The sequence below is a fragment of the Melanotaenia boesemani genome, chromosome 7 (genome assembly GCF_017639745.1).
Source record: "Melanotaenia boesemani isolate fMelBoe1 chromosome 7, fMelBoe1.pri, whole genome shotgun sequence".
Classification (NCBI taxonomy): domain Eukaryota; kingdom Metazoa; phylum Chordata; class Actinopteri; order Atheriniformes; family Melanotaeniidae; genus Melanotaenia; species Melanotaenia boesemani.
Window position 1 is genome coordinate 9,008,912 of NC_055688.1, and position 7,893 is coordinate 9,016,804.

A 7,893-nucleotide genomic window follows, 5' to 3' on the forward strand; every position below is an offset into this window, starting at 1 on the left:
AATAAAAGCATGCATCAGCACCTCCGTGCTGGCAAGAGAGAGAAATGGGCAGACTCTGGCGATGTTTTTAAGATGATAAAATCATGTCTTTGTGACATTTCTGATGTGTGGAATAAAATTAAGCTCAGTTGAAAAAGAACACCCAGATTTCTCACACACTGAGAGGGATTAAAATGATATAGTTTTGGTAAAATGATCTCTCTCTTGTCTTTAGGACCGATAATTAAAACTTCAGTTTTGTCCTGATTGAGCTGTAAGAAGTTCTCTGCCATCCATGACTTTATATCTGAAAGACAGTTTAAATGGACATTGACTGGCTCCAGGTCATCAGGAGACATGGCGATGTAAAGCTGTGTGTCATCAGCATAGCTGTAAAAATCAATGCCGTGTCTCCTGATGACACCCCCAAGAGGTAACATGTACAAATTAAAAAGTATCAGGCCTAAAACTGATCCCTGGGGAACCCCACACTTGACTTCATGGATTTTTGAGGAGCATGTATCCATACTTACAAAGAATTTTCGATCTGTGAGATAGGAGTAAAACCATTTTAGAACAGTACCTGAGAGGTGTTAGAAAAAACCTTAAAAATGCACAAGTAATAAAGAACAGGTACTTCTCCCCACAGTATTAAAATAGGCATGTACTAATTTCCCACTTTTCTAATTAATAAGGTACTGTTCCACACATTTTCTTTCTACCTTTCTCTTTAGGGTCTTCTCCTGCGTGTTTTTTGATGGATCAAAATATGACAGACTACTTCTCTCAGTTAACTAATTTATTTATTACAATTGATATGAGAAATGTGCAAATACAGAATTCTGGATTCGTATTATCTTTCCCCTGGACTAATACAATACGGAGTCTGCTGCTGTATCAGTCAGAACTCCCTCTAACTGATCCTGGAATCCTTATATAGGTCTGAATATACACAGTTTTGCTAACTAATGGTGCAGTTGCAGAAGTTGGGCCACATGCAGTCACAGGCCGACCACATGCAGATGTCTACCCCCCTCCTTGTGACATCCATCCATTTGGTGGCTTCTTGTGCTCTGGAAAACAGGGACAAAGAAACCACACACAGACAAACAAGGGATCTCCTCCGAACTCCGGTTAACTTAGACATTTCCTTTAAGTGTAACATCTCACGTGTTGTTTTACTGGCAACACAGCGTTAGTCAGCCTCTCACATGTTCTTCTCACTCACCCCATATGAAGAGTCTCATTGTTGCTTAAGCACACTGTTAGTAAGTATATGAGCTTAAAGATAAGAGATATTCAATATGATTAACAGAGTAAGAATATAAATGAAAATACATAGCACACTTAAATAATTCCTTGATGAGTATCCCTGTAAATCTATTTACAGAGGCCCACTAGACTTCTGAGTCTGTCTAGTAAAATCTGGTGATCAACTGTATCAAAAGCGGCACTAAGATCCAGTAGAATCAGGAGAGAAAGTTTCTGTGAGTGTAAGTTAGATCTAAGATCATTAACAATTTTTAAAAGGGCTGTCTCGGTACTGTGGTTTGTCCTAAAACCAGACTGATATTTTTCTAAAATATTATGTTTATGCAACAACTCATGTAATTGCATAAAGACAAGCTTTTCAATAATTTTACTTAAAAAAAGTTAGATACAGGTCGGTAGTTATCAAGATGGTCTATCTCTAAATTACTCTTCTTCAGAAGGGGCCTCACCGTTGCCATTTTAAAGGCAGCTGGGACGACACCTGTCTAAAGAGAGTAATTCACTATGTTTAAAAGCTCACACTCAGAGAAACCATAAAATTTTTTTAAAAGTGATGTGGGAATTGGGTCTAAAAGGCAAGTTGTTGTGTTAAGTTGAGAGAAAACTCGACCAAGCATCTTTGCATCAACCAGGACAAAACTCTCCAGTGTTTCCTCAGGTAAAAGCAGAGCTTCAGGTCTGTTTAAATCAAAATGTTGTTGAGATGAAAGACTGTATCTAATGCCATTGATTTTACTTCTGAAGTGACACACAAAGTCCTCACATGCAGCATCTGATGCAGGCATGGAAGACTTATTAAAACTTGTGTTTATTAAAAGATCTGTTTTAAAAAGAAATTTGGGGTTATTCTTGTTTTCTGTAATAAGATTGGAAAAATGAAGGGTTCTGGCATGTTTAACTGTTTTATTGTAGGTTTTAAGTTGTTCCTTAAAATTTCTAAATAAATAATTAATTTTGTTTTCCTCCATTTCCTCTCTGCTTTCCTGCAATGTCTTTTGAGTTCTTTGATTTGCTCATTCCTCCACGGTGGTGTGGGTTTGGACTTTATTATTTTAGTTTTGAGAGGAGCTACAGCATTGATAGCTGACTTAAGTTTGTTGTTAAAATGATCCACAATAAAATCACATGATGCAGGTAAAATCTGAGCAGGAGTTTGGTTTAAAATTTCAATAAAATTTGCAGCCACTTCAGAAGTAATATGTCGTTTCCTCACAGTTCTCACTGAGGCCTCCTGTTGGCTTCAAGTGGTGATGTTAAAAAACACACAGTAGTGGTCTGACACAGCCAGGTCAAGAACAGAGGGTACACCAGTGGACAGACCATAGGTTATGACCAAGTCCAGGGTGTGTCCTCTGTTGTGAGTAGGCTGTGTGACATGCTGTGCAAAATCTAGACAGTTTAAAATATTTAAAAACTCTTCTGCAAGAGCATCAGATCTGTTGTCAATGTGTAGGTTAAAATCACCAGTTATTAAATTTTTACTGTTTTTTGAGTGTATTACAGTTAAAAGTCAGAAAATTCTTGTATAAAGCAGGAGGGAGGCCTGGGTGGTCTATAAACAGTCACAGATAAAATAGGTGGGTTTCTAAAAACAAACGCACGATATTCAAATGACGAGTAATTATCAAACAACAATATTTTTGCTAAAATTGATCCTTGAGCAATTGATGCAGTACCACCCCCTCTTCTGCCTCCCCCGACTGAAAATAAAAAATTAAAACTTGGGCGGGAGAAGCCTCAGTGAGGATAGCTGAAGCATCAGCATCAAGCCAGTTTTCAGTTAAAAAGAGACAGTCAATTTTATTATCTGAAATAAGATCATTAATAATAAAACATTTGTTTAAAAGAGAGCGGACATTTAGAAGTGCCATGTTAAAAGTCATAAGTGAGTTCTTTTGTTGAGTAACAGATCTGGAAATTGTAGGGGCTATAGAAATGGGACGGAGACATCGAACGATAGAGATATGTGACTGAGGGTGTTTGTAATGCCTATTGGTGATGAGTACTGGTATATGATGGTGAATAAGGTCGGGTTGGACTGGGGATGTGTTCTGGCTGTGATGTCAATCAGAGACTGATTTGCAGGACCGGAGTGTGAGTTCAATATTCATGGAAAAGAGTTGTGATCCTGTTTAATTTGGATGAATGCCATCTGATTTAAAGAGGTATGGTCTATTTTAGAAGGATGAGAAGTTGTCGACATATGGAATGTTGATGGAGTTGCAGAAACCTTTAAGCCAGATATAGAGCTGCTGGAGAATGTGAGATCTCCAAAATGGGGGGAGGGCAGTGGTCCGGAAATGATGCATTTTTTGCTTAAATATTTAATACTGTGGATGAGTTGGATGAAGTGTTTTTTAAGGGTCTCTGACTGCTGTAGGTTCATGTCGTTTGTACCAGTATGGACAATAAATGTGGAAACAGAAGGGTGTTGATGGGAGAGCATGTGGGTGGAGTCAGTGATGTCCTTAACGAGTGCACCTGGATAACAGAATGTGCGGCACCTGTTGACTCGAATGTGCCTGACCATTGATTATCCCACGATGAAAGCGTCTGGGCTTTGGCCATTTGACCCGGTTTTGACAGCTGACACTTTCCGGTCAGCAACCGAAACCGAAATACCCTTAAACACTTTACCGAAATCATTCACACACTAAAGTGAAATTCCTAAAATTTCACTAATTGCATTAAAGGAATTCTACTAGTGTGTGTGAGAGGGAATTTCACTAGTATGTATGAAAGGAATTCTACTAGTGTGTGTGAGAGCAAATTTCACTTGAAAAGGAAGTCATTTCAGTTGAAACGGAAGTCATGTAGTAGAAAAAAACAGGAGTGCATTTTCAGAACAAACTGATTAAGAAGTTGGAGAACATCGTGACAGATGTTTTGCGAAGACTTATGCTGTAATAATATCTGTTCAGTCACCTGGAAGTAATCTCAGTGAAGCCACTGGCATCTTCAATTCTATTCTGGCCTCAGCAGAGACTATTAAGGGTTAACGCGACATCAGCCGGACAACCGACAGTAGTAAGTCTGAATGGGGACATGCTAACTAGCTTCCTTTATCAAACACTGAGTCAAGGATGAGACAGGGAGCTGCATTTCAATATAGTATATAAGAGGCAGTTTCAGTATAGTGTATGCAAGGTTTTACTATAATGTGTGAATGATTTCAGTATGATATATGAGAGGTTTCAGTATAATGTGTGAATGACTTAAATTTCACATGTGTCTGAGAGGGTAATTCTGAATAATGTCTCAAACGGCCCCGCTTAGTTACACTATGCAGTTACGCTGCCTGACTTCTTTGCTTTCTGGCACAAGTCTCTTAAGTTGGAGGGTCTTCCGAGAAGTCATTTTCCATTGGTCAGGGATTTTTTTTGATTGACAGTTCAGTGACCCGAAACTTATGCAGCTTTAGCTAGCAGCCAGCCACATTTCACTGGTCCAGTTTTGTGACTGATATTAACTGGAAAAAAGTCTGGACGTTATTGCAAAGATTCTTTTTAACAAATAAAATAATAATAATAAAAAAATAATGGAAATTGATGCACAAATTCTACAATATTTACCAAAATTCAAGAATGTTATAGATGTTTATTGCTTTTTCTGCCAAAAACAACCTGAAACCTTTACCCGCTTATTTTGGTCATGTGATGTCACGGAAAATATGTGGATGAACACCCGAACACAAGTTTATTGCTGAATCAGTATTTTCTGGTTTTCACCTTTCCATGACTTTTTTACTTTTTTATAAATATATTTTTATTTTTAGTAAAATTTCACATACACAAAGCATATTTAACAACATACAACCTGAACTATTTCCTCTGAAAAAAGAACTTGAACAATATTTGAAGACAATATCAAAAAACACGAAGGCTCTAAAAACTATCACCATATGTAAATCTTTAAATCCGTTTACATGAAAAGCACTCTCGCACACTTAATTTCTTTATTAGTTATTTAATCTTTTTTTCTTTCTTTTTCTCCTATTTTTTTCTCTTTTCCTTTTATTGTCGTGCTAATTTATTTATTTGCTGTTGTTGCTATTTTTATTGTATTTTCTAATAAGTAAAAAAAAAAAACAAACTTGTCAACTATGGTGGATTCCTAAAAGATCGAACGTGAGAATTGATTGTACATTCTATCAGTACTTAGACACTTTGAGATTCAGTATAGTTAATAAAGCTACGTTTTGCTATCACATTAGCTAGGGCTGGGCGATTAATCGATAAAATCGATAAATCGAATTTTCCATTTCTGGAGATTAATTTCTTTAAAAATCGGGATTTTTTTCCATAGTTAGTTAGCAGCAGACTTAGCCCTCCCTCCACACCAGAACGGTGTTTGTCTGACAGATTTTCAGTAAAGTGACCTTTTACTCATGCCTGGGATTTAGCTGTGCATATAACTGCAGTGAGAAATGCTCTCTATGAGATTCAGAAATCAACTTAACCCACAAACACTAGTTAAGAGACAACCTTCATCAGGGGAATTATTCCTGCAGTGGATCCTGTATGATAAGGATCCAGATGGAAAGAGATCACGGATGCTATTGTGTCGCATATTTCAATGTAAGATATGAAGTCGTTTATATGGTGGACGAGCTATGACATTATATGCTTTATTTTTGCTAGCATTCATCTATATAAACAAATGAATGTTTTTAATAAGTTTATTTATGTTTCGTAAAAGAAAAGGAAAAAAAATCGATTAAAATCGGAAATCGGATTTGGTTATAAAAAATCGGAGATTTTATTTTTAGGCCATATCGCCCAGCCCTAACATTAGCTGACGTTCTATCCATACTATTAGTTTTGGCTTAACAGACCTTAGAGACTCATGTTAGACTCATCCTAATGACCCATCCTCATTACTGGGCAGATTAGGTGAGACCCTTCTTTCTTTTCTGTTTTACAGGATGTCAAACACTCCATGAAAAAAAAAAAAAAAACTTGACAATTGATGCATTCTTTAAAACTAGTGAAATCTGTGTCTTTGCAGGGCAACAAGGTCATATCCAGGTTTTAAATAATGTAACTGTTCAGGTGTTGCCAAGACCAGGATCAAAAAATGCTGCTTGAACATGATGCATTGTAATGTGTTTGCAGGAGGAAATCTTGGAGAGGATTCAAACAAGTTTTATCTTGACTGATAAACTAAACTCTTGGACTATCTTTAGGAAGTTTCTCAACAATAGCAGCACATCAACATTTCTGCTCACCAGAGCTCAGTGACAGGAATTTTATGTCCATCCTCTGGTTATTATCTGTAGAAGCATCAGTGTGTCAGATATTGTTACTGCTACTGTATGAAATGTGGGACTGCCTCACCTGGAAATGACACTGGCGTCCCTCTAGAGTATTTAAACTTAATTTACATAAATAATTTACTTTATATGCATTTCACATTTTGTGTGAAAGACAATCATGTGTAACACTTGATCTTGGGATGTTTTCCTTCCTAATAAAAAAGAGGTTTTCCTCTCCAGTGTCACCTCATGCAGCTCAGGATGGAGGGTTGAAGGATTGAAGAAAAGCCTTGATTTTGAAATTTGCTGGTTTCCTCTAAATTATTCTTTATGATTTTCTTATTTTTTTATGTTTCGGAGTTAATATTAACATGATTATTAAATGGATTTGTTTATTTGAATTATATGCTTTTTTTTTTAATTCGTGCTCTACAAATAAAGCTTAATCTTAATTTAATTTAACTGAACTGAATTCAACTGTCACACTTAGCTGTGCTCCTCCTGCTTTCTGGCTCGGCTGCTCCCGCTCATCAGTCCAACTGCTTCCACCTGCTGACAACACCTGCTAGTCACCTCATCATCTCCTCTATATAAACTGTCTTGTTCCACACATACTCTACAAGATTGTCGTTTCCATACCTGACGCTCCAGTGTTTGTTCCCAGAATGATTTCTTGGTGTCAACTTTGTTTCTGACCATTGCCTCGTTTCTCAGCCCTGTTCTGGATCTGTGTCCAACCTTGTCTCCTGCCCTGGTTTTAATCCTGCCTGTTCCTGACCTTGCCTTTTGTCTCAGCCCTGTTCAGTATTTGGATTTACCTGGACCATATTCTGGAAGGACAAGCAATCATTGCTTACTACAACATCTCACCATCTTGTTGCTACATCCTGGGCTTCTGATCACTCACCAGTTCAGTCTCCTCGGAGTCAGTCCTGTTAGTCCAGAGGAAATTAGTTTGCCTGGCAAACGGGTGTCTGGGGTTTGACGCCATCCGTGTCCCCTTTGCAGTTACAGACCAATCCTTGAGACCAAGCTTGTTCTTCCCTTTTCCCTCAGTATATCTGTTGCATTTGAGTCCACACCACCCGCGTTACATCAGCTGAACTTAAACTGGTAGTCGTGGCAGTGGTTGCATGTAAATTGTTAAAAGGGTGTCCATTAACATGAAGGTACAGACATGGACAAAATTGTTGGTACCCTTCGTTTAATGAAAGAAAAACTCACAATGTTCACTGAAATAACTTGAATTTGACAAAAGTTTTAATTAATAAAAATTCTATGAAATTTAACCAATGAAAGTCAGACATTTTTTTTCAACCATGCTTCAACAGAATTATTTAAAAAAAATAAACTCATGAAACAGGCCTGGACAAAAATGATGGTACCCC